Consider the following 22,398-nt stretch of genomic DNA (forward strand, 5'->3'; position numbering starts at 1 on the left):
TCTAGAACCTCATCCTTCCTTTTTTTGTCCATATAAACCCTACATACCTACATCCATCCTCACACCAAGCTCAATCCTTCTTTTTAGCTCAGAATCCTTGTTCATCATTTTCAAATCTTGAGTTCTTATTACAATGTCTTCTTCAAACAGAAAAGGTTGTTGGCACAACAAGCAAAATTAGCCAATCTCGAAGAAGGTGGAGGTGGAGATGAGGTTTTCTTTATGGAGGAGGATGAGGATGATCACCATAGAAGGCAGAGGGCCTCACATTCCCGTCGTGTCATGGAAGTTGTGGGTCAGATAGTCAAACCAAGACGTGCTACAAACCTCGATAGAAAAAGGGAAAGACGAGGTAAAGATCTCTTGGAAGATTATTTTATTCCCAACAGCATATTCCCTGATCATGTTTTTAGACGTTGTTTTAGAATGTAACGAAATTTGTTCGACAAAATCATGAGTGCTATTTGCAATCATGATCCATACTTTGTGAAAAAAAAGGATGTTTTTCATGTTCTAGGTCTTATTCCCGAGTAAAAAACTACGGCATCCTTGCGAATGCTTGCATATGGAGCATCCGCAGATCAAGTGGATGAGATCGCGAGGATGGAAAGAACAAATGTTCTAAAGTCCCTGATGCGGATTTGCTCTGCAATTGAAGTCATCTACACCAATGAGTACCTCCAGATACCCACGCCAAGGGACATGCGCAGGCTTCTGAGGAAGGGTGAGATGCGAGGCTTCCCTGACATGATTGGAAGCATCGATTGCATGCACTGGACTTAGAAAAACTGTCCAAGTGCGTGGCAAGAAGCTTATGGTGACAGAAAATAAGCCAAAAACATTATTTTGGAAGCGGTGGCTTCATTTGATACATGAATTTGACATGTTTTTTTTTTGGTGTTCTAGGAGCTCAGAATGACTTAAATGTCCTTACCCAATCACCAGTGTTTGACGAACTGTTGCAAGGAATATGAGCTAGATCTGATGAACAACTCAAGAACACGTATCTATTATGCTCATGACCGGACCAAAGATCCCGTGCAACACGAGCCGTTGAAAAGCGATGGACGTTACAATGAATTGATAGTTCAGCGGTACACTGATGTGCAAGAGCCATACTGGCACATAACCCGCCAGAATGACTTGATTGAGTACCAGTGGGGATTGCATGAAGGCGAAGATAATTAAAATGAGGCTTGTGGTTGAAGAATAAATTGTATTTTTTTTTTAAGTTTATGTAATTCTATGTAGTGTGTTTTGTTTTTAAATTTATTTGGTGAGTTTATGTAATCTTATTTTATGTGATCTTATTTTGTGAGTTTATGTAATCTTATTTGGTGAGTTTATCGGGTCATGAGTAGTGTGAACTCAACATTCACATAATGTAACATCTTCAATGAGCTTCCACGAAGACATTTTTTTTCTCGTAACGTGTAGAAAATATTGAAATGTAGATAGTATAGAAAGCGTAGAAAATATTGAAATGTGGTGTAAAGGTGGAAGATGAGGGTTAGGTATTTATAGAAAAAAAATAACATTTTTAAAAAAAAATTGTATTTTTTTTTTAATTTTCTGTATTTTTTAAATAATTTTATGTATTTTTTTTATATTTTTTAATAAATTTTAATATGGTTAATTAATCTGGACCATTGGATTTGAAAAATATTCAAATCCAAGAGCCAGGGAGTTGCCATGTGGCCAATGGCCATATTTTTTATCGTTGGGCTTTTTTTTTATTATTTTTATTTTTTTTTGACAAAAAATGTGGACCATTGATATGTGATCGAACGGTCTATTTTAAAAGTCAAATTTAAATTTTTTTACCCTTGAAAATCCAACAGTCTATAAAAAATAGCCATTCGAAATCCAACAGCTAAAAGTGGGCCACGTTGCCTACTCGGGTTGTGGTCTGAGTGCGCCTGTGTGCGGGCCCCGCATCTAAAATGCTGTTGGGCATTCGCGCAACGGACCCCGTGACATGCACGTGCTAGCAAACTGCCCGGCTTCTTGGTCAGTCTGTTTTGGGCTGGCCCAGAGACCAGCATGGGCTGGGTGCCATGCTGTTTTGCGGGTTGGAGGAAATGGATAGGATGCTGGGCTGCTTTTTGGATTGGGTGCTGGGCAATGTCCACTCCGATAGACTTGCTCTAAACACACGAGATATCCGAAATTTTCTAGGGCATTCGCCAATTAAATGAACGGTTGGATTATGTGGAGTAAAAGATCCAATGGCCATATCTATATATAATGACACACCCCGATCGTGGAATCAAGGCGTGTTGGCCGTCACGTGAGCGTGACGTAGCCACAAGTGCGACACGGAAGCAAGAGATAAGAGAAATATGAAAGAATTTAAACCAACCACTAGCAGTAATATCTTACTAGCATAATAGAGTGAGTTATAAGGTAAAACACACGAATTCAGAGCGTAGATACTAGGTGCAATCAAGTAGGACCATAATTAAAAGTACAACACCCGCATGTGAGTCCTACATGCAGAACGTCTGTTAGAACGCCGAAAAGGACCTCGTGAGCCACCAACTGCTAACTAGAACCTGGAGGGGTGCAAAACAAAGTTGAGTGGGTCAGTAAAACCAAAGATTTTCCAAAACATTTCATTTAAAACATTTGTAACCCCTCATTGTAAAACCTGTATACATTCCCAGAAAATAACATAATAGCATATACCTTCAAATTTCAAATCATTAATCTTTATCAAATCCAGCATTATGCAAGCAATAATGTCAATGATTAAAAATATGGATGCATCAATATAAGAGATGATATAATGAAATAACCGGAGACCCTACAATGGTCCTGTACGGCTAATTCTAGCTCAATATTTCCCCCCAGCCGGAGTCACCATAGTGACCTATGCGGCCCTACTCTGCACGTCACTCGAAACTACGTAAGGTAGTCTGTACGATGGAAATGTGTAAGAATACGCTCTAGTGCTTCTTTCATCAATCATCGGCGTGCATAAACTAAGGTCACCCACTAGTCGGAATCACCTCTAGCGATCTATACGACTAGCATGTCGGAACCCTCACATGGTCTGTACGACATTCACCTACTTGGATCCAAGGCGAGTGTGCGGTGCAGTGAATACTATAAGCACTAACACCAAGGGTGCATGTTATGAGCTTTCAATGCAATTCACATAAAATAAATCGTATGAATAACGTAAAACTCACCTGTGCGTCCACAACGTCAATTCATATATATATGCATCAATTATCAATTCAAATATCTCATCATAAGCATGCATGGCATTTTTAAAACATATTTTCATATAAATTCATTTTCTGGGAAAAACAATAGTATATAGGTAATACGAAAACAAAACTGCCCACTCGCTGGTAAGTCGATGGGTCGTAACCCCCGTGACATCCCTAGATGCGCTCGCCCTCGGGATAGGTGTCACCTATATGCGAAACAACTATAGAACCGTTAATTAAAACACATAACCAATAATTCGAAATAACTTTTCATACGGTGCTCAATTTGGGTATATGAATATACCACATCGACCTATTCGACGTCACGGACGTCGAGAAATTTTTAGAAAAATTTTCTGACGTGGTACACGCCCCCACGCGCCAGGGCATGCATGGGGACACGCGCCCCCCACACGCATCATCTTCCTTGGCTCGCTGGACTGGTTTTTCCGGCGGCCGGAATTTGGGCAAGTTTTTAAAATGCTAGTTCTCCTTCGTTTCTCAACCGTTTTCTTCGAATTTTATATCAAAATGAAGCCCCAAGCATGTAGTTTCACAATATACTACTTTAAGGCTCTAAAAACAACTAAATCTCATTGGAAAAAATCCAAGAAAAACCGGCCAAAGTCGAACCTAGTGATCCCGACGTCCAAAACCTTTAAATGAAGCACTCCGAGCTTCCTTGGGACCTCACTAAACTCACTATAAGCTTAGAATTCCATGGAATGCAACATATCACGTTTGCATGAATAGTGACATAAAATGAGGGTTCGGGTTTCACGTGATTTCGAAGATTTCACTACCTAAAATTAGTACCATTCAACTTAGGACGACGAAAGGATGAAGAACCATACCTTTTTAGCTTCAATCAGCGAAGTTTAGAGGGTTCTTGGGTGTGGCCGTACAATTCAAGAGGGAGAGAGTGAGAGAGCCGTGAGGGAGGAGAGAGAGAGAGATACGGGGTGAGTGAGGGAACAGGGAGTGTGTGTGTGTGTGTGTTGTGTGGTCTAACACAAATCCTCACCATCCATTTCTCTTCCTAGTTTCCTAACCACACAAACAATCCCACATAAGTTAATTCCAAAATTTATGAAATTTAAGTCTAAATAATGTCACACACACACATAACTTAATACCCGTCAAGGGTAATTCCATCATTTCACGTCCCCGATATAAAAATCTCGGGACGGGCTGTGACAATCTTCCCTCCTTATAGAATTTCGTCCCCGAAATTCATACAACCAACCAATCCACTTAATACTCATAAAATAGCCTTGGATACATCTCTCTCATTCGATCTTCTGTCTCCCAAGTAGCTTTTTCTACTGAATGGTTCCTCCACAATACTTTCACTAAGCTCATTGTCTTATTCCTTAAAACCTTATCCTTCAAATCAAGTATAGTCACTGGTTCCTCATCATACATCGAATCCGGATTAATCTCCAGTGGTTGAGGTGGAATCACATGTGAAGGATCAGAAACATAATGTTGAAGCACCGAGACATGAAACACATTATGAACATTAGATAACTCCGGAGGCAACTCCAACCTGTAGGCAACTTCACCAATCCTTTCAATGATCTCATAAGGTCCTATGTACCTAGGACTTAACTTTCCTCTCTTCCCAAATCGTACCACACCTCTCCAAGGTGACAATTTCAAGAATACCAAATCACCCACATCATAAACTCAATCAGTAGCATGTCTATCTGCTAAACTTTTCTGTCGATCCTAGGCTGCTTTCAGGTTGGACTTAATCACCTGAATATTTTGAGTAGTCTCATTTACAATCTCCGGGCCTTCCAATACTCTTTCACCAACCTCAGACCAACACAATGGTGTACGACAAGCTCTACCATAAAGTGCCTCAAATGGTGACATACCAATGCTCGAATGAAAACTATTATTGTAGGCAAATTCCATCAAGTCTAGGCGATCATGCTAAGAATCACCAAACTGTAACACCGAAGATCTCAACATATCCTCCAACGTCTGAATAGTCCTCTCTGATTGCCCATCAGTTTGAGGATGATAAGCAGTGCTGTAAAGCAATTTCGTACCAAGAGCTTCCTGAAAAGCTACCCAAAATTTAGAAGTAAATCTTGGGTCTCGATCAGAAATAATATTCACTAGAACTCCATGATACTTCACAATCTTCGTGATAAACAACTTAGCTAATTTATTCAAAGGATACTTTTCCCTCACTGGAATGAAGTGCGCTGACTTGGTAAGTCGATCTACAATCACTCAAACACCATCGAATCCATTTTGTGTACGAGGAAGCTTATACACGAAATCCATGGTTATATTTTCCCATTTCCACTGAGGAACGTGAAGTGGCTGCATTCGCCCAAAAGGCTTCTTTCTTTCTGCTTTAACTTGCTGGCAAATAATACATCTACTTACATATTCTGCAATTTCCCTTTTCATACCCGGCCAATAATAAAATGGTCGAATGGTATGATACATCTTAGTTCCTCCTGGGTGCATCGCATAAGCTGAACAATGTGCTTCATCCAAAATTTCCTTATTTAATTCCTCATTATTCGGTACATACATTCTGTTCTCTTGCATAAGCATGCCATCTGATTCTCGAATCTTGAGGTCTTTCTTTTTCCCTTCATTTCTTAATTGAACCATTTCTTGAATTTCTTCATCCACCATCTGAGCTTCGAGTATACGATCCACCAAAACTGGCCTGACTTGAAAACTAGCAAGAAAAGCTTCTCTTCAATCTTCTAACTCCAACTTTACTCCAGTAGCTCTCAGTTCGGCAAAAAGAGGAACACGGCAAACATATAAAGCATTGAGTCGACCTTGAGGTTTCCTACTCAGTGCATCAGCTACCGCATTAGCACGACCCGGATGATACTAATAGTGCAGTCATAATCACTTAGTAATTCCATCCACCTTCGCTGATGAAGATTAAGATCATGTTGAGTAAATAGATACTGAAGACTCTTATGATCTGTGAAGATCTTACACTTCTCACCATATAGATAATGCCTCCAAATCTTCAAAGCGAAGACAATGGCTGCCAATTGAAGATCGTGAGTAGGATAATTTCTTTCATGAATCTTCAATTGTCGAGAAGCATAGGCAATCACTCTATTATGCTGCATCAAAACACATCCCAAACCGTTCAAAGATGCGTCGCTGTAAATCTCAAAGTTACCGCTATCATCAGGAAGTACCAATACTGGAGCATGAGTGAGGCAATATTTCAATTGCTGGAAACTCCGCTCACAATTCTCATCCCACTCAAACTTAACATCCTTCTTGGTCAACTTCGTTAACGGCAAAGCAATCATAAAAAAATATTGAACAAACTGTCGATCATAACCTGCCAACCCTAGAAAACTTTGTACCTCAGTGACGGTTCGAGGTTGTTCCCAATTCTCCACTGCTGCTATCTTTTGAGGATCTACTTGAATTCTTTGTGCTGATACAACATGCCCAAAAAATGCCATTCGGTCAACCAAAACTGACATTTACTGAACTTGGCATACAACTGATGTTCCCTCAATTTCTTTAATACCAAGTTAAGATGTCGAATATGATCTGTTTTAGACTTAGAGTATACCAGAATATCATCAATAAAAACAATAACAAATTTATCAAGATATTGCTGGAATACCTCGTTCATTAACCTCATGAAAGCTGCAGGTGCATTAGTCAATCCAAATGGTATAACCAGAAATTCATAATGTCCTTAACGGGTCCTGAAAGCCGTCTTAGGTACATCTTCATCTTTAATCTTCAACTGATAATAACCAGATCTCAAATCAATCTTAGAGAATACACACGCACCTTTCAGCTGATCAAACAAATCATCGATGCGAGGCAATGGATAACAGTTTTTAATCGTTACCCGGTTCAATTGCCTATAATCAATGCATAATCTCAGAATTCCATCTTTCTTTCTCACAAATAATATTGGAGCTCCCCAAGGTGACGAACTAGGTTGGATGAAACCTTTATCAAGTAATTCTTGTAATTGAATTTTCAATTCTCTCAACTAAACTGGAGCCATTCTATATGGAGTTAAAGATATAAGATCTGTACCTGGAAGCAAATCGATAGAGAATTCCACATCTCTGTCCGGCGGCAATCCCGGCAAATCATCAAGAAATACATCAGGATAATGCTTGACCACACCAACTTCTTCTACACTGCTAGGAACAACATCATTTAACACCACATGTGCTAAGTATCCTTGGCAACCCTTCGATAATAACTTCCTTGCTCTTATGGCAGAAATAACGCCATGTTTCACCCCACTTCTTTCTCCCACAAAAGTAACCTCTGGTAATCCAGGACGATAAAAGGTAACAGATTTCCCGTAGCAATCAATATGGGCACGATTGTAATGCAACCAATCAGTCCCTAGAATCACATCAAAATCCATAATATGTAACGGGGCAAACTCTAATTCAAACCCTAGAGGCGAAGGGTGAGGTTGAGTCATTTGAGTAAACGTATGAGAAATCACAGAATGCGTAGCACCACAATCAATCAAAACTCTAGCAAAATGACCAAGAACATTTAACGTACCCATGATCAAATCTGGATGGTTCTGAGCATCTTGCAGTGATATGTGATTAACATGTCCCTGAGCTTGCTGTCGTCCACCACGACCTCTGTTGCCTTGATTACCTCGCCCCTGAGAAGTACGTCCCTGGCTTGACTGATTGGACTGCCTAGATGATCCTGCACCACTAGCAGCAACCTCTCCCTGACGGGGCTGACCTCCCTGATGCCACTGAGATCCACCAGCTGGCATGGAAGAATAGGAAGAATAACTCCCAAGATCTTGGGAATACCCAGTCTGAGAATAAGGATCCTGGGGATACTGATACGGTCCGGAAGCATAAGGAGCAACATCACCCTGGTAATGATAAGCACCACCACGACTCGACTGACCATAACGGCCTGGTCCAAAGCTTTGCTGAATCGACGCTGGAGGTGGCATAGTGGTCTGCTGAGGTCTTTGCTGACCCTGGGGACACTGAGAAGCCCGATGTCCCATTTGCCCATAAGTATAACAAGCACCACCACTTCTCTTGCACTCACCATGATGAAGGAAATTACAACGGCGGCACCATGGAGCACCAGAACCACCAGCACCACCGAAATCTCTTTGTCTCTGAAATCTGGGTCCACCAAAAAATCTTCCACCACATCTCCTTGGGCCAGTGATACTAAATCCTCCACTGGAAGAACTCGAACTCGCTCCACTTTTCTTAAAATTCTGCGTCTTACGAGGTCTCGGAATGGAGATACCCTTACCTTTATCATCTTTCTTCTGACCATCATTCCTGTCCTCGTCATCCTCACTGTCACTAGGGAGATTGTCGGAGTCCTCCATCCTAACCAAAATCTCGAAAAACTCATGATAATCGGTGCAGGGAAGTGCACTGGCAAAAGTTCGCCATTTTATCTTAGTTCCCAACTTAAAACGTCGAAGCATTTCCACCTGATTACCAGCTGTATCAGGGTCATAACGAGACAAATCAGTAAACTTCTTGTAGTACTCATGCGCTGACATATTCCTTTGCTTCAATCGAGTAAACTCTTGCTTCTTGCGATCAATGTACTCCGAATGGACAAATCTTTTCTTGAAATTCTCTTTAAATACTTCCCAATCAGCTGCCATCTCTGGGGACATAAACTGAGTTTGATTCCTCCACCAACTTGCCGGCTCTCGTCCCAAAAACCAAGTAGTGGTCTCAACCCACCTGTTAGCAGGAAAGTTCCCTTGACTTTGCATCACTTGAAACGTCTTCTTAATATGGTCTAGCCACTTCTCTGCCCCCTCGTGACCCTCATTACCCATAAAACGATCCAATTTCAGATTGTACATAGTTTCTAGGGGTGTCCTCTGAGGAGGGGGAAGAGGACGAATTGCATTCTGAAAAGCCTGGGCCATTGCTTCCCCTAATTGAGTGATATCAGGGAAATTAGGTTCAGAAGCACGGTGTGACTCCCTACGAGGCGGCATAATTCTGACAGAAAACATCAAAAGATCATTAGAGCATTAACAATTATACAAGACTGCAACCTAGGCTCTGATACCAAACTGACACACCCCGATCCTGGAATCAAGGCATGTTGGCCGTCACGTGAGCGTGACGTAGCCACAAGTGCGACACGGAAGCAAGAGATAAGAGAAATATGAAAGAATTTAAACCAACCACTAGCAGTAATATCTTACTAGCATAATAGAGTGAGTTATAAGGTAAAACACACGAATTCAGAGCGTAGATACTAGGTGCAGTCAAGTAGGACCATAATTAAAAGTACAACACCCGCAGGTGAGTCCTACATGCAGAACGTCTGTCAGAACACTGAAAAGGACCTCGTGAGCCACCAACTGCTAACTAGAACCTGGAGGGGCGCAAAACAAAGTTGAGTTGGTCAGTAAAACCAAAGATTTTCCAAAACATTTCATTTAAAACATTTGTAACCCCTCACTATAAAACCTGTATACTTTCCCAGAAAATAACATCATAGCATATACCTTAAAATCTCAAATCATTAATCTTTATCAAATCCAGCATTATGCCAAGCAATAATGTCAATGATTAAAAATATGGATGCATCAATATGATAGATGATATAATGAAATAACTGGAGACCCTACGGTGGTCATGTACGGCTAATTCTAGCTCAATATTTCCCCCCAGCCGGAGTCACCACAGTGACCTATGCGGCCCTACTCTGCACATCACTCGGAACTACGTAAGGTAGTCTGTACGATGGAAACGTGTAAGAATACGCTCTAGTGCTTCTCTTATCAATCATCGGCGCGTATAAACTAAGGTCACCCACTAGTCGGAATCACTTCTAGCGATCTATACGACTAGCATGTCGAAACCCTCACATGGTCTGTGCGACATTCACCTACTTGGATCCAAGGTGAGCGTGCGGTGTGGTGAATACTATAAGCACTAACACCAAGGGTGCAGATTATGAGCTTTCAATGCAATTCACATAAAATAAATCGTATGAATAATGTAAAACTCACCTGTGTGTCCACAACGTCAATTCATATATATATGCATCAATTATCAATTCAAATATCTCATCATAAGCATGCATGGCATTTTTAAAACATATTTTCATATAAATTCGTTTTCTGGGAAAAACAATAGTATATAGATAATACGAAAACAAAACTGCCCACTCACTAGTAAGTCGATGGGTCGTAACTCCCGTGACGTCCCTGGATGCGCTCGTCCTCGGGATAGGTATCATCTATATGCGAAACAACTGTAGAACCATTAATTAAAACACATAACCAATAATTCGAAATAACTTCTCATACAATGCTCAATTTGGGTATATGAATATACCACATCGACCTACTCGACGTCACAGACGTCGAGAAATTTTTAGAAAAATTTTCTGACGTGGCACGTGCCCCCATGCGCTAGGGCATGCACGGGGACACGCGTCCCCCCACGCGCATCATCTTCCTTGGCTCGTCGGACTGGTTTTTCCGGCGGCCGAAATCTGGGCAAGTTTTTAAAACGCTAGTTCTCCTTCGTTTCTCAACCGTTTTCTTCGAATTTTATATCAAAATGAAGCCCCAAGCATGTAGTTTCACAATATACTACTTTAAGGCTCTAAAAACAACTAAATCTCATCGGAAAAAATCCAAGAAAAACTGGCCAAAGTCGAACCTAGTGATCCCGACGTCCAAAACCTTCAAACGAAGCACTCCGAGCTTCCTTGGGACCTCACTAAACTCACTATAAGCTTAGAATTCCCTAAAATGCAATATATCACGTTTGCATGAATAGTGACATAAAATGAGGGTTCGGGTTTCACGTGATTTCGAATGTTTCACTACCTAAAATTAGTACCATTCAACTTAGGACGACGAAAGGATGAAGAACCATACCTTTTTAGCTTCGATCCTCGAAGTTTAGAGGGTTCTTGGGTGTGGCCGTACAATTCGAGAGGGAGAGAGTGAAAGAGTCGTGAGGGAGGAGAGAGAGAGAGACACGGGGTGAGTGAGGGAACAGGGAGTGTGTGTGTGTGTGTGTGTGTGTTGTGTGGTCCAACACAAATCCTCACCATCCATTTCTCTTCCTAGTTTCCTAACCACACAAACAATCCCACATAAGTTAATTCCAAAATTTATGAATTATTTGCTTCGATGACTTAGAATTAAATTTGCGTTCATATTCAATTGTGCTTTTTAATACATTAGTTTTTAATAGGAGTGCCTAATACCTTGAATAATATCACAAATTTCCCCATTTTGGTTGTTGGTGTTCTGTGTTTTGTGCTTTCCGTGCAAGTTGTCTTTTCAATAGGTATAACACTTTCTGGAATATTCATCGTAATTTTGTCTGTTGCATTGCGTCAATGGAGTTTTGATTTATAGTCATTATAATTCTCTAACTTGAATAACATTGGTATCAGAGCTTAGGTTCCCAACGCTGTGAAGGTGGCGACCTGGAAAAGGCTACCTTAACGAGACGACCAAAGAGTGCGCCACTGTTAAGAGTGAAAGCCACCAGAGTAAGGGCCATCGTGGGCGTCGAGTCCCAACCCTGTGGAGGGGGCGACCTGGAAAGGGCTACCTTAACGGGACGACCAGAGGGTGCGCTGCCGTTAAGAGTGAAAGCCACCAGAGTAAGGGCTGTCGTGGACGTGGGGTCTTTCGAGATGAGGCATGTTATGATCCCACATAGGCTACACCAGAAATGGTGTAGTGGTACTTAAGTCCTTGGGGTCATCTCACTTATCAGGCTAGTCTTTTGGGTTGGGTTCTTCATTTGGGCTTGAGTACCTAACAAGCCATGCCTGTAATTCCTTGCTTAATTGTGTTGCCATTTATCACAATGCAGACTGCTATTTTGAAGAACATGGTGGAAAGTCTTTTGGTGTCGACTTTTCGGATCGGGTATCCGATTAACAGTGACACCATCGACGCTATATATGATATGGTAAATTATGGATAGTGTATAGACCAATTGAATTTTCGGTATGCAATGTCATTTGGTTTTATTACTGTTTGAAATTTTGGGATGGGGGGAATGTGGAGAGAGAGAGCATGGTGGGAGAAAAAAGAGAGACAGTGGACGAGGGATTTAGGTTTTTGTACAAACAAAAAAAATGGCTTTTGTTGTTGACGAGGTTGAGAGCACAAAGAGAGAGGAAACGGGGCTAGAGATTGAATTATGGTGGGGTTTCGATGACGAGTGATGAGATTTGAGGCAATCTGGATAGAAGACGTGGTCGGATTTGGGAAGCCGACAACGTAGTAGGTGAGGGAGAAAAAAGGGAGAGAGACGCGAGGAGAGAGATAGGGTTTATTAATAAATTTTAATTGTTAAATAAAAAATTAATAATTTATTAATATTTAACTAATTTTTAAGTTCAATTAGGTGAGGAGTGGATCCTGTGCCTACCACGTCATCACTTAATAACGAAATTGACAGAATAATTAATAGAGATTTGACATTACAATGAATTCATAAGTTGAGGTACGACATTGCAATGTTTAAAACATGAGGTATGAGATTGTGATTCGACCCACAATTAATGTAGTTTTGTGTAATTTACCATAAATTGAAGGGAACTTTAACGAAAAGCTCACAATACTGTTCACTTTAACGAAAAACCATATTTTTACGCTAAAAAGTCAATTTTGGTACTATTCACTTTACCTTTTATTTTGTCCTTATCGTTAAAACTCAAAGTTTTCAAGCTATTTTCATTAGTTTTTCTTAAATTTAATCTATACTAAAACTGAAAACAAGCTGAAATACTGTTCATAAACACAATGCTCTTCCTGTTGTACCCCTACTTAGTTTCTTTTATTTCAATTTTGCCACTGTTTGAAATATCAGGTTTTGGTTATGTTAGTATCATTTGGTATGCAGACGGGACGAGACGGAACAGAATGGGACGAGACAGGACGAGACAAGATGAGACAGAACGGAAAGGGAGCAAAGATGCCCTTGGATGGAAATAAGGAGGAAAAAGAAGGAGACGAAGAAGTTATAATTTTGTGTTCTACAGATATGAAACGAGTTGTTCCAAAGGATGAGGTGAAACGAAAATTCAATCAAAATTCATCCCATGGAACAACGCGTTCAACCGGTACCTTATTCCATTGCATCTCATTCAACCCCAACGAACGATCGCCTGAATTCTATTGAAGCAGCAAGTGGAAGGGGAGCCGCGGGTTCAATGCCAACTTCCTTTTCATTGTGGCCATTAATTCAATCTATCCGTCTCCCCTTTCCCCTCCACTTTCACCATAACATCTTGGGTAAGCTTTGAAATCATTGTAGATGAATAGCTCTGAAGATGTTTGTTGTTGTGTTGATTGCATAATTATGTTCTGCGACCTCTGCTGTTGAGTTGGTTCCAACGGGTTTGGTGCTATCCTAGCACAACATTGATTACATAATTATGTTCTGCAACCTCTGTTGTGTTACAAAATTTAGCCCTTTATGTGGAATTTGAATTATCTTCTCTTTCTCTCCTATTGCATTTGGGGTTTCCTCTGTTTCTCTTTTTGTTGGTCTAATTTGGGATGAAGTTGTTGAATTTTGGTTGAATTGGAATGTGAGTTTAATTGTAATCATTTGATAGACAATGATTGGAAATTAGCTTCATTTTTTTAATAGTTGTCCCCAAGAAAAAGATACCATTTGGGGTTTTAGTGTTCTAGGGTCTGAAATTGTATTCATCATAATTTATAAATAATAGTTCCAACACACGCTTTTCACAATAATTTCTTTAGAAAGTTGGTCTGGAAGAGTTTTATTCTTTTTTTTTTTCAAGAACTTAGCACCTGACTTTGTTATGCAGATACCCACCCTGTAACCACCATAAGCAGGCAAATTCTTTGAGAATTCCGTCTTAAGATGTAATTATCTCTGAGTTTATATGAGCACTTGAACTCTAAGCGATTGACCACCCTCTCTCCATCTTTTTCTTCTTTTTCTTTTGCTTTTCCCTGTGCAAATCTCAGAGACGCCTACCACAATTGCTTCATCAGGTTCTCTCATCATAAAATTAGTTATCATTATGAAATTTTATTACTTAAAGTTAAAGCATCTGTAAATATTGAAGAGGTCCTTTGTCTTCCCCAATACTCGCTTATTGAAAGGATGAATTTTTATTGATTGGAGTTAAATTAATGCGTATTATATCATCAGTTTGGTGTTGTAATTTTACTTGTTATATATATACATAAACATCCCAATATCCAACTCTGGTTTTTGTTTGCAGAAAGAGTAGGTCCAAGTGGATAACTGGGATAACCTCACAATAAGTACGCATTTCATCTTCTATATAAGAAAATACCATTGCACTTTTTTATCCCATAGTATTCTAGAATTCATCTGGTGCGCTTTTTAACTTCTATATTCGATTCGAACTCACAATAAGAAATAAAAAAAAAAGTTGGCAAAGAAATCAGTACCGAATAGGTAGTGCAGTATTTCTCAATCTCATTAAGGTCTCCTTCATTTGACCTCCAATCTGCAACTACAACAACAACAACAAAGCCTTTTCCCACTAAGTGGGGCCGGCTATGTGAATCCTAGAATGCCATTGCGCTCGGTTTTGTGTCATGTCTTTCGTTAGATCCAAGTACTCTAAGTCTTTTCTTAGGGTCTCTTCTAAAGTTTTCCTAGGTCTTCATCTACACCTTCGGCTCTGAACCTCTGTCCCATAGTCACATCTTCGAACTGGAGCGTCAGTAGGCCTTCTTTGCACATGTCCAACCCACTCATTCCTAATCTTATCCTTTCTCGTGAGCCCACACCTCCAACGAAGCATCCTTGTCTCCGCTACACCCATTTTGTGTACGTGTTGATGCTTCACCGCCCAACATTCTGTGCCATACAACATCGCCGACCTTATTGCCATCCTATAAAATTTTCCCTTGAGCTTCAGTGGCATACGATGGTCACACAACACGCCGGATGCACTCTTCCACTTCATCCATCCCGCTTGTATTCCATATATTCTGTCTTTGATCGGCTTAGGCGAAGACCTTTAGATTCCAACACTTCTCTCCAAAGGTTAAGCTTTGCATTTACCCCTTCCTGAGTTTCATCTATCAACCCTATATCGTCTGCGTTAAGCATACACTGAAGAATAACATCTTGAATATGTCCTGTTAACTCATCCATTACCAATGCAAAAAGGTAAGGACTTAAGGATTGTTGATGCACAAAATCAGTGAGGACTTTGGTACAACAGAAAGTATTAAGTTTGTGACCTTCGCTAGATTGCTCCGGTCATTAGTGTGGATAAGTATGTAAAATGATAGAGACAGGAGAGCAAACACAAGATGTACGTGGTTCACCCAGATTGGCTACGTCCACGAAGTAGAGGAGTTCTCATTAATTGTGAAGAGTTTACACAAGTACATAGGTTCAAACTCTTCTTTAGTGGGTACAAGTGAATGATTTAGTATAATGGCATTAGGAAATATTTTAGGAGAATGATCTCCTTTTATAGAAGAGAGTTTCTAGCCATGTTCTGACATTGACACTTGTCGTGTTGTGATTGGCTTCCGATGTTGACATGTGTCGTGCTATGATTAGCTTCTGATGTCGACACGTGTCGCTATGTGATTGGCCTCCTGGTTGGAGAGGAAGCTCCTCGGTTAGGGACTTGCAAGATCTAAGCTGTTGAGTAATCACGAAACTTCTAAGTACCGAAGTGTGGTATCGTCTTCACTTGCCTTATCTGTCTCATAGGTAGATGTGGCATCTTCTCTGGAAGTACTCTTCCTCCGTCTAGGGGTGGTATCTTTAACTAGTGGAGATGCACAAGGTAATGTATCAATTTCACTTAAAACTTACTTGTAGTTTCAGGCGTGGTCAAGCGCAATACAAACCATGTAGTAGGAGTCCACCAAGTCGCCGAGCTAGGGGATCTGCTGAAAGATGTGACAGACAAGGTAAGCAATCAAAGCTCCAAGCAATCAGTCCCAGATCAGAAGTTTGATTTCGAGTTCCAGCTGATTGTTCTCATTCTTCTTATCTTGCAGGCAGCATGAAGGATAAAGAGAAGAAAAGGAAAAGATATGATATGAGATACTTTTTCTGGTTACTTTCAGAGTATAAGGCCGACTAAAGAATTTAAGGGTCAAAACAAGTCCATCAAATCTAGAGTACGTTCGACCCTACTGATATGTGATACTTTTGCTGTTGACAAAGTAGTGAAAGTATCGGTACGTGTTCTGTTACGCTTGTCTCCACATACTTCATTGTATCATTCTCATTGGCCCTATCTGTTCCTCAGGCAGATGTGGTATCTTCTCTGGAAGCATAAGATGTTGAAGATGAGTACTCGAGAGCAATGCCAGGTAAGTAATCAGGTAAGGGGTTCCAGGCAGTCAGTTCCTGACTAGAAGCTTGATTCCAAGTGCTGACTGATTGCTCTCTTTCTCCTTGTCTTGCAGGTAAGAACAAGGCCAAAGGAAAAGACAGGGAAAAAGCATGATATGGGATACTCTTGCTTTTAACCCTGATGATATGAGATATTCTTGCTCTAGTGTAGCTTGTTTGCAGAGGTATTATCGGGGGGAAAGAAAGCTGAATATTTCGAAAGGCTTTGTTGGGAGTGCTCTCTCAAATATGAGGAAGGGTTGAGCATTTTTGCAGGTCTGCCTGTCCGTTGGGGATGGAGGTCGACATATATAGGAGTCTCCCTAACAACAAGTAGTAATGCTATTCCTTTACCCTGCTTGGTCATAGCGCGGTAGTGGGAGCTGCCAACTTCACATGTTTTAACTCTGTCAAAGCACTTTGAAAAAGTGGTATGTGGTATCTGGAAAGCTGATGTTGCATGTGAAGATTACAGACAAGCTTTATCCGAGGAGATCTGGCTCTCGAAGTTGAGAAAACAATGCTTCTTCGATTTTCGAACAAACGATCCTGTCGGGGATTTGGCTCTCGAGATTCGGAGAACGATGCCTCTTCAATTTTTGAGAAAGCAATCCTGCTGGGAGTCTGGCTCTTGAAATTCAGATAGCGGTGTCTCTTCGATTTTTGAGAAAGTAATCCTGTTGGGAGTCTGGCCCTCGAGATTCGGAGGGCGGTGCCTCTTCGAATTTGGAGCAAGCAATCTTGTTGGGAGTGTTTTCTTGAATGTGAGTAAAGGTTGGGCATTTTTGCTAGTCTACCTTGCCACGGAGCATAAAGGTTGACACACAGGGACTTTCCAATTATCCAGCAGTGGTGCTGTTCCTTTACCCTTGTGGGTAATAATATGATAGCTAAATCTTCAAAATTTATGTGTTTAAAATTTGTTAGTGCTGTTTGTTTGCTATTTTTTTTACCCTTCCTGGTCATAGCGATGTAGTAGGAGCTGCAAGCTTCACGTGTCTAAACTTTGTCAGAGATCTTTGGCAAAGTTATCTGTGGTACCCATGAGCTGATGTTGCATGTGGAAAGTGGATGATTGAATAGTAAGATTCACGTGCTTTCTACTCCACCATAAATTTTCAACAGATTGCCTGTAATTTCTGCAAAGCTGAGTGTGCATGTGACAGGTGCTGACAAGGCTGAGAAAGCAGATGCTTCTTCGATTTTTTAGATCGGCCCTCGTGGTTTCTGAGTAGCCCAGCTTTTGAGAAAGCAAGCGCCTATTCGATTTTTGAGATCGGCCCTCGTGGTCTTTGAGCAGTCCAGCTTTTGAGAAAGCAAACGCCTCTTCGATCTCTGAGATCGGCCCTAGTGGTCTTTGAGCAGCCCAATTTTTGAGAAAGCAAACGCTTCTTCGATTTCTGAGCAAGCACCTCTTCGATTTCTGAAGCTCCGTCGAGTGCAGATTTTTATAGAGGCTGGCATTAAGTTCCAAAGCACACTTGAATCTCCACCAGTAGAAGCTCCATTCTTGCACTTCTAAGATCTTGATTTGTCCGACCTCTTCTCTCTTCAACACCTTTGAAAATGTCTGGCCCTTCCGACCGCTGTTTTAACTTGAACCTTGGTGAAGAGGCAGCAGCGCCTTCTCTAGACAACAGATGGCGCCCATCATTCTTATCCCCTACTGGTCCTCTTACTATTGGGGATTCCGTGATGAAGTGATATGACTGCTGCGGTGGTGGCCAGGAACATTCTCACTCCCAAAGATAACAGACTTCTTTCCAAACGGTCTGATGAGTTGGCTGTTAAGGATTCTCTGGCTCTCAGTGTTCAATATACAGGTTCTGTGTCGAATATGGCCCAACGCCTATTTGCTCGAATCCGCCAAGTTGAATCATTGGCGGCTGAAGTGATGAGTCTCAAATAGGAGATTAGAGGGCTTAAGCATGAGAATAAACAGTTGCACATGCTCGCACATGACTATGCTACAAACATGAAGAGGAAGCTTGACCAGGTGAAGGAATCTGATGGTCAGATTTTACTTGATCATCAGAGGTTTGTGGGTTTGTTCCAAAGGCATTTATTACCTTCATCTTCTGGGGCTGTACCGCGTAATGAAGCTCCAAATGATCAGCCTCTGATGCCTCTTCCTTCTAAGGTAATGTCCAGTACTGAGGCTCCGAGTGATCACCCTCCGGTGCTTTCTCTTTCTGGGGCTCTACCGACTGCTGAGACTTCTCCTAAGCAACCTTTATGAAGGCCCCCTCTTGTTTGTTTATTTTGACTCATGTATTTGTACATATTTGTAACTTATGGGAGATATCAATAAATAAGCTTTGCTTCATTTCAACGTATTGTGTTAAATACACCAAAGCCTTTTTCACTAAGTTTTTTGAATTTTTCTTTTGTTGAAGCTTGTATGTTGAAGCTTTGTGAGTGAAGCTTTGTGAGTGAAGTATGTAGGTTGAGGTAGTGTTCCCTTAATTTCTCGAGTGAGGAAAACTTCTCAGTTGGAGACTTGAAAAATCCAAGTCATTGAGTAGGATCGGCTATATGAATCTTAGAACGCCATTGTGCTCGGTCCTGTGTCATGTCCTCCGTTAGATCCAAGTACTCTAAGTCTTTTCTTAGAGTCTCTTCCAAAGTTTTCCTAGGTCTTCTTCTACCCATTCGGCCTTGAACCTCTATCCCGTAGTCGCATCTTCTAACCAGAGCGTCAGTAGGCCTTTTTTGCACATGTCTAAACCACCGTAACCGATTTTCTCTCAGCTTTCCTACAATTTCAGCTACTCCTACTTTACCTCGGATATCCTTATTCCTAATCTTATCCTTTCTCATGTGCCCACACATCCAACGAAGCATCCTCATCTCCGCTACACCCATTTTGTGTACCTGGTGATGCTTCACCGCCTAACATTCTGTGCCATACAGCATCGCTGGCCTTCTTGCCGTCCTATAAAATTTTTCCTTGAGCTTCAGTGGCGTACGGCGGTCACACAACACGCCGGATGCACTCTTCCACTTCATCCATCCAACTTGTATTCTATGGTTGAGATCTCCATCTAATTCTCCGTTTTTTTGCAAGATAGATCCTAGGTAGCGAAAGCAGTCGCTCTTTGGTATTTCCTGATCTCCGATCCTCACCCTTAACTCATTTTGGCCTCCATTTGCACTGAACTTGCACTCCATGTATTCTGTCTTTGATCGGCTTAGGCGAAGACCTTTAGATTCCAACACTTATCTCCAAAGGTTCAACTTCATATTTACGCATTCTTGAGTTTCATCTATCAACACTATATCGTCTGCGAAAAGCATACACTAAGAAATATCATCTTGAATATGTCTTGTTAACTCATCCATTACCAACGCAAAAAGGTAAGGACTTAAGGATGAACCTTGATGTAATCCTACAGTTATGAGGAAGCTTTCGGTTTGTCATTCATGAGTTCTTACGGCAGTCTTTGCTCCTTTATACATATCCTTTATAGCTTGGATATATGCTACTCGTACTCATTTCTTCTCCAAAATCCTCCAGAGAATGTCTCTTGGGACCCTATCATACGTTTTTTCCAAATCTATAAAGACCATGTGTAAATCCTTTTTCCCCTATCTATATCTTTCCATCAATCTTAGTAAGAGATAGATTACCTCCATAGTTGAGCGTCCTGGCATGAACTCGAATTGGTTGTCTGAAACCCGTGTCTCTTGCCTCAATCTATGCTCAATGACTCTCTCCCAAAGCTTCATTGTATGACTCATTAGCTTAATACCCCTATAGTTCATGCAATTTTGTATGTTGCCCTTATTCTTATAGATAGGCACCAAAGTGCTCTTTCGCCACTCATTTGGCATCTTCTTCGTTTTCAAAATCCTACTGAAAAGGTCAGTGAGCCATGCTATACCTGTCTCTCCCAAGACTTTCCACACTTCGATCGGTATATCATCTAGGCCCACTGGTTTTCTATGCTTCATCTTCTTCAAAGCTATAACCACTTCTTCCTTCCTGATTCGACGATAAAATGAGTAGTTTCTACACTCTTCTGAGTTACTCAACTCCCCTAAAGAAGTACTCCTTTCATGTCTTTCATTGAAAGGATTATGAAAATAACCTCTCCATCTGTCTTTGACCGTGTTCTTTGTAGCAAGAACCTTTCCATCCTCATTCTTAATGCACCTCACTTGGTTTAGGTCTCATGTCTTCGTTTCCCTTGCTCTAGCTAGTTTATAGATATCCAACTCTTCTTCTTTGGTATCTAGTCGCTTATACATATCGTCATAAGCCGCTAACTTAGCTTCTCTCACAGCTTTCTTCGCCTCTTGCTTCGCTCTTCTATACCTTTCACCATTTTCATCGGTCCTATCCTTGTATAAAGCTCTACAACATTCCTTCTTAGCCTTCACCTTTGTTTGTACCTCCTCATTCCACCACCAAGATTTCTTTTGTTGTGGAGCAAAGTCCTTGGACTCTCCTAATACCTCTTTTGCTACTTTTCAGAAACAACTAGCCATGGAATCCCAACTTTGGCTAGCTTCCTCCTCTCTATCCCACACACACTGGGTGATTACTTTCTCTTTGAAAATGACTTGTTTTTCTCCTTTTAGATTCCACCATCTAGTCCTTGTGGACTTCCAAGTCTTGTTCTTTTTTCTCACTCTTTTGATATGTACATCCATCACCAACAAGTGATGTTGATTAGCCAAGCTCTCTCCCGGTATAACTTTGCAATCCTTACAAATTATACGATCCCATTTCCTCATTAGAAGAAAATCTATTTGTGTTTTTGACGACCCACTCTTGTAGGTGATCACGTGTTCTTCTCACTTCTTAAAGAAGGTGTTGGCTAAGAAGAGATCATATGCCATTGCAAAATCCAAGATAGCTTCCCTATCCTCATTTCTCTCCCCAAAACCATGGCTACCATAAAAACCTCCATAGTTGCCTGTCTCTTTGCCCACGTGTCCATTTAAATCTCCTCCTATAAATAACTTCTCCGTCTGAGCAATTCCTTGCACCAAGTCTCCAAGGTCTTTCCAAAATTTCTCCTTTGAACTCGTATCCAACCCTACTTGAGGTTCGTACGCACTAATCATATTGATGAGTTCTTGTCCTATTACAATCTTGATTGCCATGATTCTATCTCCTACCCTCTTGACATTTACAACATCTTGTGTCAAGGTCTTGTCCACGATGATGCCAACACTGTTTCTCGTTCTATTTGTGCCTGAATACCATAGTTTAAACCCTGAGTTTTCTAGATCCTTTGCCTTAAGACCAACCCACTTAGTTTCTTGTAGGCACATAATATTTATTCTTCTCCTCACCATAACTTCCACTACTTCCATAGATTTTCCCGTTAAGATTCTTATATTCCACGTTCCTAAACGCATTCTAATCTCTTGAACTCTACCCTTCTGTCCTAGCTTCTTCAACCTCCCTCGTCTAATAGGATCAAAGTACTTCTTTTGTGTGTCCTGTGTAAAGTTGATACGAGCATATACTCCCAAACAACTTTGAGTGGAGTCGTTCGAAAAGAAGTTTCTATGGCCCCCTTGCTCATTTAACACTGCATCCGGGTGCCGATAGAGATACAGCGACCCTTACTCACTTATCACTGTGCTCGGGCCACACAGCGCGCCACTTACGGGTGACGCCCTAACTTTAGCGCGATTTCGTTCTGGATTCATTTTCATAAGGATTCGACGTAAACTAGGAGTGCCGACTGTCGACTACCTGACGCCTTCCCCCTCCTCCTTTATCCGGGCTTGGGACCGGCAATGTAAAATAAACTTACACAGGCAGAGTTACCTCCAATCTGCAACTGATG

The 22,398-nt window shown here is 41.1% G+C and overlaps 1 protein-coding gene across 1 annotated transcript in view; it reads left to right on the forward strand.

Moving 5' to 3' along the window:
* The window catches only part of LOC126590954 (uncharacterized), a 32,596-nt gene extending 12,839 nt beyond the window's left edge, over positions 1-19,757 (forward strand). The window contains exon 2 of the mRNA XM_050256475.1: positions 19,670-19,757. The gene's annotated coding sequence lies outside the window, so the exon portion shown is untranslated. The remainder of the gene's footprint in view (positions 1-19,669) is intronic.
* Positions 19,758-22,398: the final 2,641 nt, after the last annotated feature.

The sequence above is a fragment of the Malus sylvestris genome, chromosome 11, assembly GCF_916048215.2.
Source record: "Malus sylvestris chromosome 11, drMalSylv7.2, whole genome shotgun sequence".
Lineage (NCBI taxonomy): Eukaryota > Viridiplantae > Streptophyta > Magnoliopsida > Rosales > Rosaceae > Malus > Malus sylvestris.